We start from the raw sequence: 24,402 nt of genomic DNA, 5'->3' as shown, positions 1-24,402 counted from the left end.
CCAAAAAATTAAACACACATTATTGAGCTATATGCCATCAGTCCCTATCCAATATATTATTAAATTCCCTTATACTGTAAATAAGAGGCTGTTCTCCGCAGAATAGACATACAAAAAATGCAAATAAAATACATTAGATGGATATGAGTTGCAATAACATCCTATACAATAGATGGGGACCATTAAAATGGCTTAGTATAACTTAGTTAAGAGTGATTTTCAAAATAGTAACACGATGTTCAAATAGCACAATGGAAATAATATATTCGAAACAGGAAAGTCATAACTCCTCCAGTTCTACATAGTATCAGCCATCGCTATAAGAGCACTTAAAGCATAGTAGGTTCACAATCCATTATAACATATAATTAAAGGTACCATGACCAATAGATAGATAGATAGATAGATAGATAGATAGATAGATAGATAGATAGATAGATAGATAGATAGATAGATAGAGAGAGAGAGATAGACAGAATATGTTATAAACAGTTACACTTCTACTTCATATTGCATATTGGAAAAAAAACGGGACACTAAGGTGGGAGAAGAAAATTAGTGTGAAAATAAAAAACAAAAAACAAATTTGCAAGAACAATTATGCACAATGCATGTATGTATACCATACAAAAGATTATATTATTAAGATGTACATGTATGGAACTTCTTCTAAATATATAGTCCTATAGAGCTGAAGCAACAATTTACTGGTAGAAGTCCTTGACAGAAACAAATGCACAAAATAGTCAACTGAAAATAAATTATTGATGGTAAAATAAGCAGATTTGTGGGACAGCTATGGGGACTAGCTTAGCTCCCATTAATGCAAATATTATTCTGGGCTATAGGGATGCTAAACATGTTGGGACATCCCATCACTGTTGAGTGAACCTGGTCATCTACAAAAGGTGTAAGGTTACATGATAAATAGTATTGTTAGATACAGTATATACAGTGGAAACTCTGATCGAGCGTTGTAATTGTGCAATCAGGGCAGGATTTTAAAATTGTGTGCCCCTAGGGTGCTCGCCCCACCCGCCCCCACACACACAACCCACTCCACTCACACCTAACTTACTCACACAACCCCTGCCCTGACCAGCTCGCAACCCCTTCTTTTGCGCAGCCCCACTGCTTTCCCCCATCCTTGCAGCTCCCCATTTGCCAGCACTGGAGACTAGGCGGAATGGATAGTCACACAACTGTCAAAATCTCCATCCCAGTCCCCAGGTCAGATGCAGCCAATGGGTGGCATGTAGGGTTGCCACCTGGTCGCCATGATGGTTGATCCCAATGTTATTAATAGGGATAAAAGATAAATATATAGGAAGGATAACACAGAGGCCTTTGTGGCCTGCCCAAAAATCCAGGCCTCTGTGCAATATGTTAAATTCTTTTCCTTGTCTATTTTTATTTTCTCTTTCTTTCACTATGTCATGCCATTTTAACATGTACGAAGAAAGCATATGTATTATTATATAAAGCGATACAATTAAACTGTTTTTTGCACGCTGGTATATATTATCAGCCTGAGACAAGCCATACACATACATTGCACTTTTGATGTCATATATTCCAGTTTCTCCTGTGAGCACATGTCAAGTCTGATGCCCTGCACATTATTTGCTGGAGACAAATACCATCTATATACCATTCTTATAATGGAAGAAATGTCTGAGACATGGGAACTGCTAAAGCTGAGAAACCATTGTCGGAAGGTGAATAATCTGTAAAGACATTTTCCCCAAGTTTTCGGTTATCGACCCAGTGAAAGTAGCAAAAAGGTCAGGTAACAGACTCCTTTTACTTAGACGCAGGGAAATGTACTGGATAAATAAGTTGGACACTATATGGCTCCGGGGCTTGAATAGAGAATACACCCTTGCCATGGTTATCCACATGTAAGTTATCTAATAGTGTACACATGTATCTCTTCTGTTTTCTATTTTGAGTACTAATTTTATACTTTTTTTTTTTAAAGTTTGTTGATCGCCATTGAACACCCTGAGTGTGGTTTGCATCTTCTGCATATATGAATGCATCTAAGGAATGTGCTGAGTGCAATGTGCAGGTATTGTTTACTATACCAGGTATGTCAATCTCACATTGCTTATGGTACTCACACTGTAGTACTGGATGCTGGATATTTCACAGTAAGTCCCATACACACAATGGGGTAACTAACATCTGCCTTTCCTCAATGGCAATTGTGTAGGTGTAAGCCTGGAAAACAGACATCCTGCCATAAAACAATCCTTTCAGCTACAGTAATGTCAATATCAAAGAGATACAAATTACTGGGCACACTGGTTTGGGTGCAGGGATAGCAAGAGTTCCCAATGACACCTGAAGCATTATACCATGTCATTTCATCTACAGTGAATCCTAACTTGATTTAGCTCCCTTGTCTATCTAAGAAGAGATGTATAATTTCCAAAAACAGCTAACATCAACCTCATTGGCTGAGACAATATTTTGGGTTTGGCTGTCTTGGGAAAAGGGTAGTATGCTTGTTTGAATGGTCTTCCTCGTGTGAATATAAAGAGCATTTGTAAACACTTTGTTAGTTATGCACTTTCCACTTCCTCCATTACAACTTTCCCTATGCCTTTCTTCCTTCCTCCATTTTAGTTGGTTCACTTTATAGTTTATACCTTTTAATTCATTTGTAAATAAATACCACTTCAGATCAGATTCTCTCAAGTCATTAGCGTGGCACCCCAAATAGAGCAGATCCAACACAAACTGTTTGCTTTTCTTCTCCCCTGCTCATGGAACGTATAGAGACTGGTGGGGTGGCATATCACTATGTTTATTGGACTTTTGTATACTTCAACTGGACTTTATTATGTCATTATTATTAATGATACTTTTGATGACAGCAATGAGTATGCTTTGTGACTCCTCCCTTCACTTACATTATAATTGTTGGGTTTTGATGTAATTCACTAGGCTTAATAAAGAGCCCAGGGAGCTGAATAAACACATTCTGTACTGTTGCAACTTTAATGGGCATGCTACTGGATTTATTTGCGTTTTTATCCAAGAAGTGAAACTGTTCCCAGTACTACAGTCCCTTTGCATGAACTCCAATTTTGATGTATCCTAATGTTATGGTTATATATCTGCTATAAGTTCCTTTATTCTCCCTATTTTATCCTTTTATTTGATTGGCCAGTAATGTTCTTGTCCTTGGTTGGTTGCCTTTCTTTTTAAAGAGGTTGTGTATCTTTAAATTAACATTTAGTATGATGTAGAGAATGTTATTCTTAAACAAATTGCATTTGGCTTTCATTTTTATTATTGAATTATTACATGCAATATTACATTTATTATTATTATTACATTTAGCAACCAGGCAGTGGTTTGAATGAGAGACTGGTATATATAAAGGAAAAGATCTAAGTGGAAAGATAAGTAATTAAAAGTAACTATAAATATAACATTGTAGCCTCGCAGCGGATTCGTTTTTGGCTGCCGAGATCAGGGACTAATAGTTGAAAGCTGAAAAGAGGTAGAAGAGGAAAGCAAATAACTCAAAAACTATATAAAATAAAAATGTTTCCAAGAATTAGCCATTCTATAACATACTAAAAATTAACTTAAGGTGAACTACCCCTTTAAGTCATGTTGCATTCACAGTATAGTTAAAAGCCTATGACCAAGTGCCTGGGAGTTTATTTTTAATTTAAAATAATCATCATCATCATTTACTGTCTTGATTGTGTGTTCTAGTGACTACCTACACATATGATTATGCACTAAAGGGGTTGTTCACCTTAAACATTAACTCCATTAACTTATAGGGGGAAATTTACTAAAGGGCGAAGTGGCTAACGCTGGCAAATTTTGGCATTTTGGCACTTTGCCAATTTACTAAGGGTAGCTGGCGTAATTTTGCCCTCTAACGCCAGGCGACTTTTCAGTCGGGCGAAAGAGCGTTACTACGCAAATTCACTAAGTTTTTGACTTTACTGAACGTTACCTCTATCGCCAGACTTGCCTTCGCCACCTCAGACCAGGCGAAGTGCAATAGAGTAGATAGGAGTTAAAAAATAGTTGAACGCTGGCGTTTTTTCCTATTTATAGAGTGATAGACTGAAAAAGATCTAGATTTTTTTTTGGGGTACCCTCCTTCCCCCCTACATTTGCTAACATATGGCACCTAAACTATACTGTGGGCACATGTGTAGGGCAATATAACAACTTTATATAATTTTATTAAGGTTTCCTGGGCTTGTGTAGTGTAATGTATTTGCTGCAGCATATACGTCCATTGTACTTTAAATGCACGCTGTATGCTAATTAGCCAACGCTATCGTAACTTCGAACTGCTGGGCGTAATTTCGCTGGCGTAATTTCACCAGCGTTCGGTACCCTGTTGTCCAGGCGAATTTACGCCTGGCGAAGTGTTGCGATGTGCGCAAAGCCATCAATGGCGAATTTTCGCCGATTAGTGAATTTGCCCCTAAGTTTGTTGTAGCGAGCGGTTTAGCTTTTGATTCAGCAGCTCTCCAAATTACCCTAGCAACCATGCACTGATTTGAATAAGAGACTGGAATATGAATAGAAAAGGGCCTGGATAAATTTGCAGCCTTTAGGTCCCCATAGATGCGACGATTCTTCTTTGGTGAATGACCGATTTCAGTGCAATCTGTCAAATTATCGTGCGGTAGTGGGATTCAAATGATCGTACATCTGTCAGAAAATTGATCGGCCAGGTTTAAAAATCTTTATCGGTCCCAGTGCAATCTATCTATGTTTGCAGGGCCAAGCAGGCAGCTACTCTTCAGTTTTGCTGGCAATATCGCCTGAAATGGTCTTTTTAGTTGATGGACACATCGTACATTTAAATGATCAGTTCGAGATAATGGTGGTCTCACGATAACGATTGGATCTTACATCTATGGCCAGCTTAATAGAACATCCCCTCAATTTGAAAGCATATAATGCATCTTTATTTGAAGATGAAGTAAAGCCACCCTGGCAAATGTTAGTTTTTGTACCAGTACACAACCCACCCCCATCTTGCCTAGAACTACAGAGCTGCCCAGCAGTGTTGCACCCTCTTTTAACGGTGTCCCTTCTGTTCCCAACATCCATCTTGCCAATCAGTGAGCAGCCCATACACACTGATGGCTAAACTGGGATCTTGAGCTACTGCACATGATAAATAATAGGAATGGATATGAGATAAACCCTGTGTTCTGCCATATTGGCCTGTTAAAGTGGCAGGGAATCTCTTCTCTGAAGGGCACAATCATAAGTATGAGGCAAATGTACAGCTGAGAGGCATCTAATGACTGACAGGTTTAGGAAGAGATTTTAGGAAGAGATAAAGACAAATTCCGAAAAAATGTTGGGAAAATGTCGTTTGAAATGTCGTACGAAAGACAAAATCTGAAAACTGTTCTGTTTAAAAGACAAATTCACAGAAGTTGAGAGGTTTGTGAATATGGAAGGAAATCTGGCAATTTTATCTTTTTATTTCGTCTCAATATCATCACTTTTTTTAATTCCTTCCCCCCCCCCCCGGAATTTATAATGCTAGTTCTGGCACAAAAGGCTGCGGTATAAATAGCTCCTGGGAAACCTGCAGCCAAGGAGGGAATATATACTGCGATTGGGACGTAGAGACAGATAAGATGGGATCTTTTCAGAGCTGCATGGATAGTTCAGTGCTAAATGCCAGTTCTATTGAAGAACTGTGAGTCAGCAGCCTGACATTAAGCATTCATGCCTGGAAAATCATGGCTGCCAAATCTGTGTGCTAAGAATGGACATGCCATTGTACAGAAGGGCAGCAGCGCATACCTGTGTTTGAACAGGACAAGAAAACGCAAAATAAAATCATTCTTTGGAACGAACTAACTAACTAATCGGTTATCAATAAGCAATGGCTATACAGTGTACATGTGCAGAGAGTCCTGCGACTGCAGAGCCCACAGATTAACACACCGGGGGCTAAATTGGCTCCAATACAGTCACCAGTAGCTGATACGGAAATGAAACCAGGATTTAGACAGTAGGTCTCTGCCAATTGGCCCACTCCCTCTGAGGAACAGCTTGTTACTGGACCTAAAACACATTCTATATCCTTTAAAGGTGCACCAAAAAAATGATTCTTTTTAACTATAAATGATGCTTCTATATTTTCATGGAGAATTGAAGTAGTATTTGAGTATTGATTCTGTCACTGTCCCTTATAGAAGTCTTCTTTATATATATATATATATATATATATATATATATATATATATATATATATATATATATATATATATATATTTTTTTTTTTTTTTTTATTTTTTTTTTATCAAAGCAACACTGCAATATCAATCTAAAATTCAACTTTAAGGATCCATGGGCTAAGAGATTTAATAATAACAATAAAACTGAATGGAACAATAAAATACATTGGAGCACAACAGTGAATTGTGGGCATTATGATGCCATATTTTGGCCACTATATCCTCTTGGTGCTTATGTTTAGGATCATTGTCTTGTTGTAGGATCCAGGACCCCCTTCCAGCTTCAGATTCTTGACTGACTGTTTCACATTGACATCTAGAATTTGCTGATCTGTAGAGGAATCCATTCTTCCATCTACATATGCCATGTTACATGTGCCACTAGTTGCCACACAAGTCCAAACCATAATGGAGACACCCCCATGTTCAACAGTTGTCAACATGTTTTTTTTTCTCTCCAAGCAAACCTTTGGGGATTCTGGCCAATGAGTTCTGTTTTTACTTATTTTTTTTACACATCACTTGTTTCCAAAAGACCCCTGGCTTGTCTAGATGCTGTTCTGCATACTGTACATAATAAATTAGCTTGAAGTGATACTGACACTAAAAAATGTTTTCAAATTTTTTATCTTCATTAAAAGTTACCTATAGGTCATGTTGATCATTCTTCGTTGATAGTTCTGCTTTTGTAAGTAATTGTTACTTGAAGTTCCTAAACCTGACTGTTTTGTCAACCTGACTGTCCCTTCTTAACCTGTCAGTTATAATTTCTAATGCTAATGGACTCCTGCTGCACAAATATGGCAGCCCCCAACAGGGTAGTAAGAAAGGTAATGTAAAAGCATCAGGCAATTACTTTTATGGCAAAATTATAAATAGCATTCAAAGACAATGTTATGATAGATATAAAAAAAGGTTATTTTCTCTTAAGAGTATCTCTTTAAGTAAGTTGCATATAAGGCTTCAACCTGATGACTCTTCCATGAAGATCATGTTGTGCAAGCAATGCTCTACTGTCAGGCTTACCCGGAGTCTGGAACCAATAGGCTGATAGAAGGCCGCTCCTACAGTACCCCACACGGTATACCCTCGATATGAACAGAGGAGAGACTGGTAGGGGAAGGTATGAGAGCCGATTTAGCAGTAGGATGTTGAAGCACAGCTCCCAGCGGAGAAGAAGAAGATTGGTCAGGCAGGCCGGGTCAGGAACGGAGAGGTCAGCGAAGTCAAAGTCGGGCAGGGTCAACCAGGAAAACAGCAACCGGAACGTCAAAACAGGAGGAATAAGCAAGAGGCGTAGTCAAGTAGATCAAAGTCGAAAAGAATCAAGCTTGGATAATTCACAGGAATCTTCAGAGTAGCAAAGACGATGTCTGAGCGAGGTCCTGCTCTAAAAGGATGGTTTAAATAGGCCCAGCGTCCAAAATGGCGTCAGCGTCGGCGTCAGCGTCACATGCCTGCGTCCCGCGCCGGCGTCAGTGCCGTCGCGCCTGCGTCGGCGTCATCGCGCTTGCGTCGACGTCACCGCGCCTGCGTCGACGTCACCGCGCCCGCGCTGCTTCCGAAGCGCTGCGTGACTGCGCCTGGAATGTCTCGAGGGGCGGAGCCAGAACCCTTACGATCCTGACATCTACTGTGGAACAATGCATCATCAACCTTTGTCACCAAATCTTCCTGCAGGTCCTTTGGAAGGGGGGGTGCATTTGCCATTCTGGCCAGCATATGGCAGTTCTCTCTGAAAGTTTTCTTTGACTTCCAGATCTTGCCTTGACTTCCACAGTTCCAGATTGCCATTCCTTGGTGACATTGCAGATAAATTGTGAGCTGGAATGGGTTTGCAATCTTTTTACAGCCTTCCCCTGCTTTGCAGACACCATTGAGCTTCTTTTGCGGATCTTCACTCAGTTGCTGCTTTGCAGTTGTCATTAGCAGATCAGCAGACAATTCCTAAGGTCTAATGAGGTAATTAGGGTCAGGGACCTCACCTATTTATCACTGGACCATAGAGGCCAAAACTTTTGCACATGCTACAATTAAAATATTCTTTGTTCCTGGGTTTTAAAGTTGGTGAAATAAACTATAACTATGCATTATCATTTTCAAATATATTGTTTTTTTAACACACTAGGGCTCATTTATCAACATTGGGCAAATTTGTCCATAGACAGTTACCAATAGCAACCAATCAGTGATTAGCTTTTTAAAGTCATCTGCAAGTAGAACAATGAATGCAGTAATTTGATTGGTTACCATGGGTTACTGCCCATCTGCAAATATGCCCAGTGTTTATAAATGACCCTCACTGAGTCTGGCAGCAACTGAAAATGTAATTTGATCAGGGGTACCTACACTTTTTCATTCAACTGTACATTAACTGCAATTTTGGTACAAATAGCCATGTGTTTATGTACAGTGCAGTTCCAACAATTCCAACACTGTTTGGACCATGTGGGAGTTTTAACCACCACAATTGTGTCAAAACAAATGCAGTTGCATGTGAGTGTAGTAACAAATGAGATACAAGTAGCAGCTGAGATTTTTAGGATGAAGTCACTTCTGACAAGTGGTGTTAAAATGATGTTTGCATTTAATTGCATGTAATTCTTTGATCCTTTTCACATGGCCTATTTTGGAAAGCCTGGAATCACTGCCACGGTCTGGGTTTCCTTTAGGGATGCACTGAATCTACTATTTTGGATTCGGCCGAAACCCCCGAATCCTTCTTGAAAGATTTGGCCGAATACCGAACCAAATCCGAATCCTAATTTGCATATGTTATCCTAATTAGGATGCAAATTAGGATTCGGATTCAGCCTGGCAGAAGGATTAGGCCGAATCCTGCTGAAAAAGGGCGAATCCTGGATTTTTTGCATCCCTAGTTTCCTTGGATCAATTGTCTCGCTTGTACAAGGTAGAGCAGGAGAGGCCAGATAGACACAATGATGCTTGGAACAACGATACAAAAATACAAAAATCATCTTTGAAAGCAATTACTTTTAGTTGGTTATTTTTCAAAACTAGAATCAAACTAGAATCCACGATTTCGGATCAGGAACAACTGTGACTTTTTTCAGTCACGCGAAAAATCCAAATGTTTGGGATTTGACGCTCATAAAGTCAGAATTTTTTGTGAAATGGCCAGAAAAGCCCGAAATGTTCAAATTATTGTGCGAAATCCAGCGCAGACAATAATATCTTCAAATTACAAATAGGACATCTGCCATTGATTTCTACAGGACCTTGACATTTTGAAGATGGAGTATTTTCGGATTCTGACTTTTTGCAGCCACAGGGTACAATAAATTTTCGATGTGTTCCACTAAAAATTCACATTTTATAGTAAAATAATTCACGAGCTTTTAGCATTCGGACTTTAATAAAAAAAACAAACAAATGTATAAAGTTGATATGTGCATTAATTGCATCCATTGCAGTGTGACTGCACTTGCAGCTGTCTTTATTAAATCAGCCCTATAGATCACAAGATTGCAATTGAAAGGCATATGTATAGGGTCTGACAGTTTAATGACTATTGTGTAATTTACTGGTGCAATTCTTTCATGTGGTGCAAGTCAGATTTGCCTCCAATGTTCAATTTACAGTGTATTAATTAAATTTAACTGCTGATGGGTGATTACACTTGTTGTGCACATTTTATCTTAAGCCTCTGACTTAATTTACACTATGAGTACAGGTTGGAAATGTGTTGTATGTATTCTGTATTTATTTGGCAGCAAATATGACATAGGTAGATCCTATGCTAAAATGATAAATATTCATATCCAGATCACTTTGCAAACGCATTCCTTTCTCTTGGAGACCCTGCTGACAGGCAAGCATTAAAATACTATTTCAAGGACTTGATGCTGCTAATCTCCATAGCCCTGGAGGGGGGAAGAGGAGTTTTAAATCTGGTTTCTTGTTGTATTGCAGAAGGTCGTGGCACCAAAAAGTCATCCTACTACTATGTGACCAACCTTCCTTGTAAAGTGCATCTTTTGACCACAGAAGGTCATGACAGAGACAAGTAACAGGCAGGGAGGAGCTGGGTGATTGTAATCAACAAGGTCACTAAGATCTGCCCCTCGGTACCCAATTGCATGAGGTTTAATTCGACAACATGGTCCAATGAAAACTCTATGCACTTGGGAATTTGGGCAAGACAAAATGGTTAGTCCAGCTGTCTCTGTTATTTTGAATATAGCTAAACCCATGTCTTATTTACTGTATGTGTAGTGTATGAGATTTATCATATCTGCGTTTTTGTGAGCAGTGACAACCACAAAATAAATATTGTCTTGTATAGATTGGCTCAAACACAGAATCCACAAAAAGCTGCCAATTACAGATTGTAGTACAGCAACTGTTTACACTGCAAATAATTCACTCTACAATATAAAATTTCATTTTCTGAACCCGCAAGTTTATTTTTTTAGTTGTAATATTGGTGTGTAGGCAGCCATGTCAGGTCATTTTGCCTGGTCATGTGCTTTCAGAAAGAGCCAGCACTTAAGGATGTAACTGCTTTCTGGCAGCCTGTTGTTTCTCCTACTCAATGTAACTGAATGTGTCACAGTGGGACTTGGATTTTACTACTGAGTCAGAGTGCTACATTTATATCTACCAGGGAGTTGTTATCTTGTGTTAGGGAGCTGTTATCTGGTTACCTTCCCATTGTTCTGTTGTTAGGCTGCTGGGGAGGGGGGTGGTATCACTTCAACTTGCAGTACAGCAGTAAAGAGTGACTGAAGTTTATTAGAGCACGAGTCACATGACTAGGGCAGATGGGAAACTGACAATATGTCTAGCCCCATGTCAGATTTCAAGATTAAATATAAAAAAAATTTGTTTGCTCTTTTGAGAAACGGATTTCAGATCAGAATTCTGCTGGAGCAGCACTATTAACTGATGCGTTTTTTTTAAAAAAAAAACATTTTTCCCATGACAGTATCCCTTTAAATAAATCATTTTATAACATTCACAGATACATTTCTAAAAATCTTCAACAAGAGTTCAGCCAGGCACTTGAATTTGACTGAATCAAAATCCTGTGATAAAAGACTTGGATTTGGCCAAATTCTGAATTGAATCTGGTGCATCCCTAATTTTACTTTATAGTTTGTTAATTATTTGCCTTGTTATTTTGTCTCTTTCCAGCTTTCAAATGGGGGTCATGACTTTTATTGTTTATGTTTCTATCCAGGGCCACTCCTGTTCATATTTCAGACCTTCAATCAAATCACTGCCTTTGTTGCTAGAGCAAACTGGCCCTAGCAACCAGATAGCTGATAGAATTCCAAACTGGAGAACTGCTGAAGAAAGGGAAATAATTTAAAAGTAAAACAAGATAATTCGAAGATTAAGATCAATAGGAAATTGTCCCAGAATATCACCATCATAACTATAAAAGTTAATTTATATGAACTACCCCTATTATAAAACTTGGACATAATTCCTAGCCCTGAGTTATTGTAGCAAAATCAACTCCACTGGGTTCTTTAGGGCAAAAATCTGTGTATTATACAGTATGAGCAAAATTTATAGCGTGAAGTGTTGCACACCTAGGGGTAGATTCACTAACGGCAAATTTTCGCCAGCGTTAGCGTCGCACACCTCACACAACTTCGCCAGTTGTAAATGAGCTATGACTACACTAATTTGCGAAGTTTCATCCTGGGCGCCGAACGCTAGCGTTACTTCAGCAGTGCGAGCATTTCATAGCGAAGATTTGTTAGCATTCTTTGTGCCTAGTTAAAATTCGCTAGTGATCTTCATGTCAATTTGCATAGGGCGGGGTAATTTATAGTTGTATGGAGGGCTTTATTATAAATGTTGGTGCAAATGTTTGAAGTTACCACTTTTTCTTATACATGTCCAGGGAACCTTAATAAAGACAAGAGAGTCCACTGTAAAATTAATGTTCCATATGTTATGAAATGTGTGGAGAAAACCGGTCACCCAAAAAAAGTTTAAATTAGGACTTTTGCAGGCAATTCCGCTTAAAAAAGGAAAAGTCGCCAGCGTTTTTTGAACTTAGTGCATTTTTCGGCAGACAGGATAAGACATAAGTGACAGAAGATTGAGGAAGATGTAGCTTCTTTTTAGCACTTCGTCTGGTCTGAGGGGGCAAAGTCAACTCTGGCCAAAGAGGTAACGCTCAGTAAAATCCGCACTTTGCTGAATTTGCGGAATAACGACCTTTCACCAGAGCGAAAAGTCGCCTGGCGAGAGAGTGTGAACGAACACTAGCGACGGTCTCTTTCGTTAGCGAATTGGCGCCTGTTGGCGAATTGGCGATGTCCCTGCGGGTGGCAACGTTGGTGAATTGTCGCTAGCATTAGCCACTTCGTACTTTAGTGAATCTGCCCCCTATTGGCACTGCATTTCCATGTAGACAAACGGTTGTTCTCTTTCCCTACAGTTGATAGACCCCTTTAAATCAAGGCTGCTGCTGTGAGATCATTGTGTATTACTGTTTCTGTATTAAAACCTGTCACTCGCTGTTATTTGCGTAACCACAGTCCCATGCAGATTTTGAGGAAGCAGTGACTGCTGACAGCATGTACAGTATCGATTCTAGATTAAAAATCAGCTGCCACAGCTTCATTTAATGCCAGTAACCAGTAAAGGCTCCAGGCTCCATGTGGACAAGAAATCTTAGCCAATGCTTTTGTTCAGCCTGTAAATCTATCAAGTAGATGAGCAGGGAACTGGGCAATTTAACCAAACAAACTGCTGTTAGCGTAGAGAAATCGTATATAGTTGGCCATGCAAGCATTTCATGGCAGTTCAGGTCCAGGTTTTCCCCCACTAGAGATAAAATAAGAAAAGGAAGGAATTGTTTTCATGATGTTTGATACATTTGTACAGACAACGGAAATTTTTTAATGCAGGAAAATATATAGACGTTCAGCAGATGCAACAAGTGATCCAGGCGCTTCAGCAAGAGCTGAAATCCCAAGTAAACGTGTGCAGGAAAAGTGAGAGAAGTCATTCTTGTACTTTAGCCTTTACTATGTCTGTTTATATGGGATTCTGATCTGCTCTATCAAGTTTTGTCTAAATTACCTCTAAATAACCTCAACATCATTATTAAAATCTGGCCCCAATAAAACACCGGCCATTGTTACAGGCCCAATGTTATACAGTAGATATGCACATGTGCCTGCTGCACTTACACAGAACGGGCTGCTTGTAATTGTATAGTAACAGGCAAGCATGAGGAATGGATCACACCAAGCTATGAATTGAATGTACTTCCTTAAGGGCAAATATCTGGTTTCCATTTTAATCTATTTTGACTTTTTTTAATTTGTAGAAATTCTGGTTCTTATCTGAAATCTCCCTATAAATAACCAAAGAGAAGGTATTTCCTTTGATGAACAAACTGAGCAGTGTGAGTCATTCATTTAATCCCCACTCCCCCTCCCCACATTTTTCTTGTAGCACTTCCATCCCTTGCCCCCCCAGCCTTCCTCTAATATTATTTTAACACTATCTGATTTTTCCCACCAGTGTTAACCCCCTACTCATCCCCTTAAACTTCTTCAGCCCAGCCCTTCACCCTTACTTATTTGTTTTCTTCTCCTACTGTAAAAGTGGAAGGACACCTTTATATTAACATATGGGCAGATTTATGAAGGGTTGAATTTTGAAGTGGAAAATACTTCGAAATTCGACCATCGAATAGAATCCTCCGACATTCGAATTCAAAGGATTTTATTCATCGTATGATTGTACTCCGATCGTACTTCGAATCGTACGATTCGAACAATTTTATCGTACGATCGTAGGATTTTCCTTAGAATATAAAAAACTTAGAAAATTGCTCTGGAAGGTCCCCATAGGCTAACATAGCACTTCGGCAGGTTTAAGTTGGTGAAGTATTGAAGTCAAACTTTTTTTAAAGAGACAGTACTTTGATTATAGAATGGTTGAATAGTCAAACGATTTTTACTTCGAATCGAAGTCGAAGTAAATTCAAAGTCGTAGTATCTTATTCGATGGTCAAAGTATTCAAAAAATTACTTCGAAATTCAAACTTTTTGTACTTTGAAAATTCACTCGAACCTTAGTAAATCTGCCCCTTAGTATGTTATAGATGGACCTTTTCCAAGCAACTTTTCATTTAGTATTTACTATGTATATGTTTTTTGCCTTTTTACAGACTAAAACCGAAAATACTAGCTGGTTGTTGGGGGGGGAATGGTTGTTCTGTACCATTCATCTTCAATTTTCATTTGAACACCGGTCTCCAGTCGCTAGAATAAATAACCAGATAACAGCATGAAAGTCCTCTTGTGAACTACACTCAACCCGACCCAATTACAGGCTCAAAATATATATAAATATAAGGTTCTTTCCTATTTCTTTTCTTGAATTGTCTTGCTTAATGTTTTGTGTTTTTTCATTGCCTTCAATTGTTCATTTACTGATTGTCCTGCATACAGTCTATCATACGGGTCATCAGGCACGATAAGGGGAGATGAGTCGCCCGCGATTTTTAAAAGTGAGTTGTGGCGACAAGTTGTTCGTTTTGTCTTTACATACAGGAATATGCAAATCGCGAGCTATTATGCACACAGCGTCGCTCATCAATGTGTGGGCATGACACAGACCTGGCTTTAAAATGGTCAGCAGCTCATCAAAGCTTAATGTAGACATTCGAAAAAAACTTTTGGAATTTTTCAGGATAACTTCACAGTTCACCGTATAGAACATAAAACTGTTAACTCCTTACCCGCTGATTTGTTATGGGATGTACCCAATACTGTCTAGCAGCTGCTCTTTCTTGTCTTTCTTTCTGTAGAAAATAATAATATAAGTATATAAGCTTAAATAAAACTGCCAGCGTGTTTTCCATAATGAAGACGCCGAGATAACATGCCGATGAAATTAATGCCAAGGAAATGAACGCCGAGACTACTTCCAGCTCTTGGACGTAGCGCCAAGCACTATGGGATATAAATTGCTTCCAAACAAAAGTCGCGTGAAATCTTCCCTGCACAAAGACGATCGCCTTGTCGCTGCAACTTCCTTTTTAAAAATCGCGGGCGACTAAACTCCTAATAACCGATTTTTATGTCAGTAACCATGCCTTCTTACTGTTTAATGAGCTTTGAGACATGAGACATTTTCAGCGCTTTAGTTTCTGTATGTTTATTGTGTGGATGTTTATTATAGTCAGGAGCTTCCATGGACACTTGGAAATACCAAAACATTTCCAAAGCCAGACAGGCTGCATGAGTCATTCCTTACTGACTGCAATCTCGTCTTTAGCAGAATGACAGTTGCGTTAATTCTGTAAGCACTGACTGCTAATTATGACCCAATAAAAACGAAAAGGCAATTGCAGTTGCTTATAACTGAGAACTGCTCAATGACCCCAAAATATTCCAATCCCCCATACACCATTGACCATATTGGCACACTTACAGGCACTTAACATAATGCAGTGAACCTTCAGGAAGCCTGCCCATGTTTTAATAAAATATACACTTGGGTTCTAAATGAATAATTTATTTTAATTAAACGACATTTTGATACATTATACATACATAATAGATCCCCTTTAAGCTTTCCTTTCAACAAAGCAAAATAAATTAATTCACAGCGCCAAGTTTTGCTTTTTCTCAGTCACTAATGTGATGGCACGTTTTTTAGTGGGTTTAGTTCGAAAAGAAGAGTCAGTGTGATATATAATTGTAGCATTTATCTGCCACGTTATGTCACAGGAGATACAAAGTGTTATGGAATTATTTTGTACTTGAGTGTATGGTAATGCGCGTCAGTAAATACACTCACATAAACAACAACAAAATATTTAAAATGCTTTGAAAAACAACTTACGTTTATATTCTCTGGCTACGTTTTCCTCATCCAATGACCATAAAAACACTATGGGGGTTATTTACTAAGCTCCGAATACCCGAAATTCCTCGAAATCCGAAAATTCGTGATTATTTTCCGGAATTTATTAAACCCCTGGGGGCTAAAAAGCCAGAATATAAAAACACGGCATCTCAAACCTGTCGAGATTGCATAAAAGTCAATGGGAACAGTCCCATTGATTTTTGGTTGTGTCGGGGGTTTCGGGCAATTTCACAATGTTTTCGGAGCTTCCGGGTGAAAAATTAAGAGGTTTTGCGGAAAATTCACAAAAAAATCGAGAAAATCTGAGCTTTTCCCGGAAACAAATTTATAATAAATAAGTGTTAAAAACCCGGGTTGGATCGGAGTTTGCAGCAGTCGATATTGAGATAAATTCGGACCTTGATAAATACCCCCTATCTAGTTTTTAATACTTTCCCATATAAACTATTACAAACCTTTTCATATTTGATCACTAATTGCAGAAACTTACCCACATGTTTTGTAGTCGCCAGGCATTCACGTCTGGTCACCCTTATCTGCATATCCCTGCACTCACTGGCTCACACACCCTTCTTAAATGATTACCACACTTATAACCAAGAAACATTTATTCAACTGCCCCCTACCATACTTCTCTTCTCATATCTCCAAATTCTCCATAAAGTCTCCCTATTTTCTCCTGATACACTCACAGTGGGTGCCAGTGAGACTGCTGCACACACTTAATGGGCGATATTGCCCTGGTGCTAATAGAAATACTGTATAGAATTTAAAAATGAAAAAACTTTATGTATGGGACCCCCAAGAACACAGGAATTTGCTGTTGCAGATGATGGATATTGTTTGGCTAGTAACATATGAGCACTCAAGAACAAGGTTTTCTAACCTGTATTTCATGGGAACCAGATTACACAATTGTTAGTCTCCCCATTTTGAATACTATTTTCTATTGTAAAGAGAACATTTACTGCATAAAAGGGAGATCTGGAGTCCCAACCAAAAGAGCAAAAGGGAAGAATTTTTGGTTTCTAACTTAAAGTGGACCTGTCACCCAGACACAAAAATCTGTATAATAAAAGTCCTTTTCAAATTAAACATGAAATCCAATTTTTTATTTTTTATTAAAGCATTCAGAGCTGTTGTAAACTCATTTAAAAATCTCAGCTGTCAATCAAATATTGTCTGCCCTTCCTCTATTCCAGTTGCATAGAGGCGGGCAGACAATTACTTTCACTTTCCATTCAGCACTTCCTAGATGTCACTGCTCTCCCCACATTCCCCCGTTCTCTTCACCATTTAATTGTGTAGCCAGTACATGGGGATGGATATCAGGTCCCCCATTCTGGTGCACAAACAAGGCTTGTCTTAATAACAGTGTCCACAAAATGGCTGCTGCCTGTTTGCTAACATTTTGAATTCCCAGACTGAAGGAAACAAGATTCAAATAATTTATATAGTGTATTTTAAGTTCATTTTGCTTGACTAATGTGATAAAATAGGATTTTTAATAATTTTTTTGTGTGACGGGTCCCCTTTAATGGGGTGCAAAACCATACAATAAGGGGCAGATTAATCAAGGGTCGAATTTCGAAGTAAAAATACTTTATATATATTTTCCACCGAATTTGGCCATCGAACGATCGAAGTAAAATAGTTCAATGGATCGATTTTAGCATGCGATTGAACGATTTTACTTCAATGTGTGAAGACTTAGAAAATGGTTGTAGAAGGTCCCTATAGGCTAACATAGCACTTCAGCAGGTATTGAAGTCAAAGTTTTTTTTAAAGAGACAGTACTTCGATTATCGAATGGTTGAATATTCAAACGATTTTTACTTCGAATCGAAGTCGAAGTAAATTTGAAGTTGTAGTATCCTATTCGATGGTCGAAGTATACAAAAAATTACTTTGAATTTTGAATTTTTTTCCTTCGAAAATTCCCTCGAATTCACTTCGACCCTTGATAAATCTGCCCCTAGATGTTCTGTGCACTACAGTAACTGTAGATCAATTAGTGCAAGTGCTGAATTTGTGTAGTATTCTGTGTAAATAGTATTTTATGCAGAGAAAATATAAATATGACAAGAAAACAGGGGCACTAAGTACTTCCACTTTCAAAATGCCTCTTTTTACAACACAATTTTTTGATCATTTATCTGTCCATAAAAGCATCACAAAACTACATCCATGAGATTTTAAACAATGGAGTGTCACTTAAGGGGTGAGGTGTTATATTATTTGTTTTGGTTTTGTTTTTTAATAAGCCATTATATTTATTTTAGTATAAGACTTTACCTGATAGGGAGAACGTAACCTGTGCTATTAATCACTGGCCTGCTCTATACTGGATTAATAGAGTTTCCTGCAGACAAAAAGCAAAGACATGAGCAGCGTCAGATCATTTATACAACTCACACACTTATTTCCCACAGATTATCACTTGCATATGTAGCAAAGGCAATCCAACAAACACAACACAAGGGGCTGCAGAACTGCACTACAGCTTGTCATTATTCTACTGTTTTGTTTAATACAATGTTAGGCAGCTCACTGAAGTAGGATTTCATTAAGAAACTACATTTCAACCAGTTCTTCAGAATATCACAGGGCAAGCTTCAGGGCTAAACTCCACAAGTGCTTTTATAGGATGGCGTCAGATTGACTTAATGAAGTTGCATGGGTCAAAATGTAATGGGAATGATGGAAAAATCTGATGCATAAACTATATGTAGAATGTTCAGTCCTACACAACACGACGACGACGAAGATAAAACAGATGGTGTCAGAGAGATTATTTATTCTCATTGAATATATATTACTGTTGGATGCATGAAGAAAAGACTCCATCCAGTGGCGGAACTAGAAATTACTGGGCCCCAAAGCAAATAAATTTTCAGGCCCCCCAAATGTCTAGAGATCGACCTGTTTTACCAATATTTATTGAAATTCTATATGAATTAGGACCTCATGGGGCCCCAATACTTCCTGGGCCGCAGGGTCTGCTTTCTCTGTAGTTACAACACTGACTACATGCGACTTTTATCTGATCCGTCTTTACATTTTAGCCTAGGTGGATCCAAATTTGTAGCATCCTACAAAATCTTGTGATGTTGCATGGTGTTACATGGAGGATCAGATCAGATCTGACCCACAAAATCTGATAAGAAGTGCTTGTGGAGTTTTACCTTTAAAGAAAGCATAATAAGGGTAGAACTACACAAGCGCTTTTACCTGCGATAGCATCCGTTCCGACGCTGAGATGAATCGCAGGCGTCACGTCGAATGCGCTGAATCTAAGGTAAGTAATAGGAATGTCAGACGTTGTCACTGCGAGCATCCGGCACGACACGACTGTCGCATGTGAACGCTGCATGTTGCATCTTCATCCGGCAGGTAAAAGCGATCGTGTATTTCTACACTTGTGAGTATATGAATGCAGTCTCTTACGCCTTGTCACCCAGCAGTTGCTACAGTACAACAGCCACCCACCATTTCATATTAACACTGTATCACCTTATAAATAGCCATCCCTGTGATGTTAAAGGATTAGATGTAGAAGGATTAATGTAGCAAGAAAGCAATTAGCTTTTTTCATCTGCCATTGAATTACAAGGCTATAACAATATGAGTTTATTTGGATTCCTGTTTTTACCACCTTCCAAATACCTTAAACATGCTTGGACACCCCTTGGAGCAAATTCACTAAGTGCGAAAGCGCCTAACGCTAGTGTGAATACGCCAGCGTTGGGCATTTTCGTTACTTCGCCGATTCACTAATGGACGCTGGCGTAACTTCGCTAGTGTTACTTCGCACCTTACACCTGGCGAATTTGCGCAACGGACATAACTACGCAAATTCACTAACACGCGCATTGTTCTGAACGCTACCTTTTACGCTAGACTTCCTTCGCCACCTCAGACCAGGCGAAGTGCAATAGAGTAGATAGGGATTGCTTCAAAAAAAGTTAACATTTTTTCTAAGTCCCAAAAAACGCTGGTGTTTTTTCTTTATTATGGGTGATAGGCTGAAAAAGATCGAAAAATGTTTTGGGGCTCCCCTCCTTCCCCCCTACATTTCCTAACTCATGGCAACTTAACTATACAGTGGGCACATGTGTAGGGCAAAATAAACATTTTATTTGCTGTTTTGAAGGTTTCCCAGGCTTGTGTAGTGCTGCTACATATTCCTCCATTGTAACATGAATTTGGCGCCGTATGCAAATTAACCATCGCTAGCGTAACTTCGCTTTGCTTGGCGAATTAACGCTAGTGCAACTTTGCAACCTTACGCTACCCCTGTGCGCAACTTTGGATTTTAGTGAATTTGCGGAGCGCTGGCGAAAATACGCCTGGCGAAGTGCGGCGAAGCGCTGCGAATCGGACGCCAGCGCAACTATGAATCTTAGTGAATGTCCCACTAGTGTCTGGTATGGGGTCTGTGACCATGCATATTTTGACAGCCAATCTGTGGATTCTGGCAAATACCATAGGGGCTGCTGTAAGATACCATAGACAGTCGCTATTTATTGGGTTGGTAGGGGACTGTTTGGGCCTCTATGTACTTGGAATGCCAGGGCCTATTTTGACTCCCAGTCCAGACCTGTATATTGATCACCTATGGCAAGTGTACAGATACATCTTAGATCATATATCATCATATATAATATCACTGTATACCAACCCTGTCATGGCCGCTTATTTATTCTGACCACCTTTATCAGGGAAGCAAGAGCAAGTTTTGCTGTGAGACAAAGATAAAACAAGCATTTTCAAAATGCTTTCTGCAGAATTTTTACATAATGCAGAGCTAAATGCTGCACTGAAACTCATCACGTGCAGAGAGAGTTGGTTAACGTCTAAGCTAAGAATAACAGGTAGGGAACATTTGTAACAATGATGGGCAGGGAGTCGCTGTATTATATCCTAGCCACCTGTGCACTCATCACTCAGCCTATTATGTTATGGGTCACACTTGTATGGAAAGCATGACTTCTGTCACATGGCAGGCTGCCAGCTCTGATAATCATACAGTTCCTTTGCATGGGGGTGTGCTTGGATGAAAATGTGAATTTGACTTGAAATAACCACAAAAGCTCTAGGAGTGCAAAGCCTGTGGAGCCATCTGGCTGCAATCTCTTCCCCAATGAGTGTAATCTGAATGGAACATTAGGTTTGTTTTTCTGCCTCAAGATCTCTGCCAAAAATATTCAACTTTCAGCAGCTTTTATTTCCCCTCACTTAGAAATCTCGCAAGTAGTTAACCTTAGTTAAACATCAAACTAAACAAATATACACACAACCTAATTTGGTAAAAAAAATGAGAAAGGACTAGCTCCTCTCCCCACCAATTCCTTCAAGCAAGAATATTTTTTCTGTATCAATGAAACATCAGCCTATGAGTTTTAGTGGAGTTTTATTCAGTAGGAACAGGAGTATCTTGTTATTCATGTTCTTGCAATTAAAGTCAGTACCTGCAGCTGATTTTTGGTTGTCGTGGTTTTGGGCACCAATGCGTATTGCCATTAGCCAAAGACTTGTCAAAAGTCTTTGATAGGAGGTACAGGTATGAGATCTGTTATCTGGAAACCTGTTATCCAGAAAGCTCTGAATTACAGGATGGCTATCTCCCATAGACGCTATCTCAATCAATATTCTTTTTCATCATTATATTAATTTTGTATTCCTTAATTAAGCCAACTAATGTCTTTTTTAGCCTTGGGGTGTGTTTAAACTTGTTCTAATGGAATCCAATGGCTTTTCAATGATTGGTACATTTGGTTGTTCCACCCACTCATTCCCTAATGGCTTTTTTGTTCCTTCAAGCACCATGTATGTTGTGCTCAGTGTCCCTGGTAGACACGAAATGTGTCAGGCCTTTGCTTTTAACTATGGAAAATAAAACTTGATTTTTTTTTTTTTTTAACTTTTAAAATCTGGCTCCTGCTTCTCTACTTGTGGGGTTCGGCTTGTGCCAGCCTCTACTAATGTTTCCTCCGTTTCAATCTCAAAACTATTCACATTTTTAAAAAGTATGTCCTTTTTCTCTGCAATAACAAAAAGTACCTTGTACTAAGGTATAATTTATTTAATGCTTACAAGATTTTAAACAGACTTAAAGTATGAAGATCAAAATTATCCAGAAAAACCCAGATGCTAAGCTTTCTAGATAACAGATCCTTTACCTGTCCTTGCAGAAAGGTGGGCATTGCATATGTGGCAGCTAAACAAGCTGCTTGTGTGCGTATGTGCCGCTGCTTGTGTGGGTGTCTGTGTCTGTGTGTGTGTCTGTCTGTGTGTGTCTGTCTGTGTGTCTGTGTGTGTGTATAAAAGAGCCTCTTCCTGTAGAAATGTTGTTGGTTTTGAGATACAAATGGATATGCCCTGAAAACAGTGTTCCATAAAAAAGTCAAGTGCAGAGACTACAATTATAAGGAAACAGAGTAGCCCTTCTTTTCAGTATTATGGAGTAGCTAAAATAGCCAAGTTTTATGTTCAAAGCAATGAGGGAATATACTGTAGTACCTTGTTATACCTTGTTGATTTGGCATAGTAATAAGGTAAAGTAACATAAAGGCGGTAATGTTTTGCAGACATGTTCCACGCCCCATAATGTATGTAGCCTTGCCTGCATTGCGTTGTCCATGTCAAGGATCATGTGAGAGGAGGAAGAATGCTTGCAAGGCTCATAGTAAAAACATTTTAAAATAATTTTCTGGTGATTTAACTAAATACACAAATCCTGCAGTTCAGAATGACATCACTTAGGAATGCACTGCTTGGTGGAACGGGATTTCAAACAGCTTGATTTTTTGGATGGATCATGAGGAATTTTAACTTGAATTAGCTAGCAGTTTTATAAACCATATTTGGTTAAAAGTTTCTTTGGAGGTGTAAACAGAGAAAAAGGCGAGACGCTGGCTTAGGTCACAAATAACATGATGTTGGCCTTAAACAAGCTCATTCCATTTTAGTGCTACAGACCTTGTTTTGGGAAACACACAAAAAAGCATTAACAACATTCTCTCAATGATGCAGCAAACAAGACACCAACTCTGCCAACCCAATGAAAGGTTCCTATTTAAAGGGATCCTGTCATCAGAAAACATGTTTTTTTCAAAACGCATCAGTTAACAGTGCTACTCCAGCAGAATTCTGCACTGAAATCTATTTCTCAAAAGAGCAAACAGATTTTTTTATATTCAATTTTGAAATCTGACATGGGGCTAGACATTTTTGCAATTTCCCAACTGCCCCATGTCATGTGACTTGTGCCTGCACTTTAGGAGAGAAATGCTTTCTGGCAGGCTGCTGTTTTTCCTTCTCAATGTAACTGAATGTGTCTCAGTGGGACATGGGTTTTTACTATTGAGTGTTGTTCTTAGATCTACCAGGCAACTGTTATCTTGTGTTAGGGAGCTGCTATCTGGTTACCTTCCCATTGTTCTTTTGTTTGGCTGCTGGGGGGGAAAGGGAGGGAGGTGATATCACTCCAACTTGCAGTACAGCAGTAAAGAGTGATTGGAGTTTATCAGAGCACAAGTCACATGACGGGGGCAGCTGGGAAAAATCTCCTGTAGTATATTTGTAGGGACCTATAGGATATCCTATCCCTATAGAGTTAATCCCCTACCGTTTGTATGTAGTTCTCTTTTCCCTTGTTATTGGGCCAAGCCCTTGTAACTGGTAAAGTGTAACACCCACACCTATTGGACAAGGAGTGTAATGACACTCCCCTGCCACACTGCTATATAGTGTGTGCAGGGAGTGTCCTCTTCCTCTTTGGCTCCTGGTGCTGCTGCTAGGTGAATCTCCATTGAGCCTGGGATCACCATAGGCCCCAGTAAAGCCTTTACCCTAAAGGGACCTGACACCTTTAGTGCTAAGTCGGGGACCAGGTAAACCCCGTGAACGAGGACCAGCTAAATAGTAAGATACTGTTATAGTTCTCTCTAGGAGAGAAAGACAGAGAGGTGTAGCAGAAAGAGCAGCTGTCGCTCCAACGAGGATTTGTAGTAGGGAGTAGCTTCCCACAAGGCCTGTTTGCCTTTAGAGCAGGGAACTCAGTTGTTAGGGCAGTAGGTGAGCAAAGGACTACCTGACCCCTACCTGATTGATCCCGATCCCCTCACTGTGCAACGTCGGTTGAACTGGGATTTGATATACACCTATCTGCAATATCCTTTGGGAGTCGCATCTGTTTGACTGTGAACCTTTACTGTCCAAAGTGATTCCATCTGCTGTGTCCTCAGAACTGTTGTAAGTAAACCTGTGGTCATTT

The 24,402-nt window shown here is 39.2% G+C and overlaps 1 protein-coding gene across 1 annotated transcript in view; it reads right to left on the bottom strand.

Annotated features, from left to right (window-relative positions):
- fhl1.S (four and a half LIM domains 1 S homeolog) overlaps positions 1 to 24,402 on the bottom strand; it is a 50,487-nt gene that overhangs the window by 18,663 nt on the left and 7,422 nt on the right.

The sequence above is a fragment of the Xenopus laevis genome, chromosome 8S, assembly GCF_017654675.1.
Source record: "Xenopus laevis strain J_2021 chromosome 8S, Xenopus_laevis_v10.1, whole genome shotgun sequence".
Classification (NCBI taxonomy): domain Eukaryota; kingdom Metazoa; phylum Chordata; class Amphibia; order Anura; family Pipidae; genus Xenopus; species Xenopus laevis.
The sequence above is the reverse complement of the archived record's forward strand: the minus strand, read 5'-3'. Positions and strand labels throughout refer to the sequence as shown.